A 2252-nucleotide genomic window follows, 5' to 3' on the forward strand; every position below is an offset into this window, starting at 1 on the left:
GTTCTCAACCTGTGTAACCTCAGGATACCTCAGGACACACATTTGTCCTTGGTCATTAAGTCGTGACCCAAGTTGCACTGCAATGGAACGCACGGCTTTGCGGTACTGTGCGTTCCAATGCGGGCAATAGAACTGTGAGTGGGAGGTGCGTTTGGGGTGCCATTCAAATGAATGGCAATGCAATGTACTTCTCACACCAAAACGCATGGTAGGTGTAATTGCGAAGTACAGTGCGTTAATAGCACGGGACTGTGCGATTAACACACTGTACTAGTGTGAATGGGCTCTCAAAAACACACAACAACAGACACAATCTCACACACACATACACGCTCCTAAAAAAAATATATATATATTTTTTTTTACGATCCACCCAGTCTTTCTACCTTATGAGAACGGCAGTTGCTCCTCAGCCTGGGGTCTGGTGTGGGCTGCTGTGCTGTGATGGAGCTCCATTCATATGTGTAGTGCTTGTACAGCTCCCTTGCACACCCTGTAGAGGTGCCAAAAGCCAGTATGTTACATCACTCCGGTCAAGGCACCTCTACAGGACATGTGAGGGAGTTGTAAGCAATGCACTTATGGATGGAGCCCACCCTACCTCAAGCTGACACTCGGCACTGGGCAGCATATTTTGAATGGCTGCTTGGCGCGAGAACTGACAGTGCTGTGCTAGGGGGAGGCTGAGGAGCCTCTCACCCCGAAAAGTGGAAGGCACACGGGGACCCACTGAACACAGGGCCGCAACCCACTTGCCGCAAGAACTGATAGTGCTGTGCTAGGGGGAGGCTGAGGAGCCTCTCACCTCGAAAAGTGGAAGGCACATGGGGACCCACTGAACACAGAGTCGCGACCCACTAGTTGAGAACCAAGGGTCTAGAGTATTTATGTTACTGAGCAGCTTTCCAACTTCTTGTAATAGGAATATTGTTTGACATGAACCACATTTATTAACATGTTTGCGGCTTGGGTTTTTTAAAGTGACCTATAGTGCGTTAACAACTGTTGACTTCAGGTACAGATGCATCCCACCTTCCCTTCATAACTTTTTCACCTACAGTATGAGGCACGTATCATCCCTATGTGCATGTAATATAAGGAGCGCTTTTTCGTACAACGCTAACACCCAGATCATTATATTGTTGTGGATACAATGCACTTTTCAGGAAGCTATTACTAGAATAGTTGATCGCTTTATTGTGGTGGATTCAATTTATATCTCAGAAAAATATCAATAGGATTATCTGATTGGGACAAGATATGGATATTCTCATATTTGCCTATAATGATTATCATAATTATTGATATTGATACGAATGCCTTCAGGGGCTTACATTTAAAGGTGCACTTTATTGATCATTTATGAGACTCTTCTTGATGCTTAATGGAGTTCTTAAACCTCAGAATATTCTACCCTGTTATAACATTAGCATTGTAATAGGAATGCATACTATAGTTGTTTGTTAAAATACAATTAAAGCTTACTTGAAAAAATACCGGTTATGTAGTGTCTGCCCACCACTTTCAATAACTTCCTGGATTTCCAGTGCCCTTTGCATCTCTTTCCCTGCTGCTTAATGTGATGTAATCCTGGTTTCTCTAGACTACATATCCCATCAAGCATTGTTTCAGCAAGCAATGATAATGTTACATTGTTCAGACGTTGAGTTGTATGCTGTAGTTCAAAAGGCAGACTCTGTAAGAGCGCTGACACAAGGAAGTGTATATTCAATGGACTGAGTGAAATTGTGTCAGTGCATTGAGCAAGTTCATCCTATGGGCATCTACAATAAGTAGCATTAATATGGTTATTAGGAGTGGGATAGAACAATATGGAAATTCAATATAGAAATACATATTTGTTGTTAGTTTTTGACCATAGATACACTTTAACGGGCAGTGTAATTTATAGGTTTTTTTTAATTATTTATATTTCTTTAAAAACAAAGGTCTTTACATATATGTTTAGCTATATATGTGTTGCTATTTTAGATGCTGTTGTTACAGAAAATGTGCTGTATATGTTTTTCACCATCAGTGGATGAGTGGATCCCAGATTGACTTATTTTTCATCACATTCTGCCTCAGCAAATAATCTAAGTTTACAACTACTCTATCAAAAAAAAAAAATCAATTCTGCTTTAGATATATTTGATGGACTGCTTTAGTAGAGAGCACTCCAATAGAGAGAGAGCCGACCAAGAGACTTGCAAGTAATGAACTTGGACTGGAAAGCTGTGCAGAAGGTTACA

The sequence above is a fragment of the Nanorana parkeri genome, unplaced genomic scaffold (genome assembly GCF_000935625.1).
Source record: "Nanorana parkeri isolate BGI_ZX_2015 unplaced genomic scaffold, ASM93562v1 scaffold122, whole genome shotgun sequence".
NCBI classification, from domain to species: Eukaryota; Metazoa; Chordata; class Amphibia; order Anura; family Dicroglossidae; genus Nanorana; species Nanorana parkeri.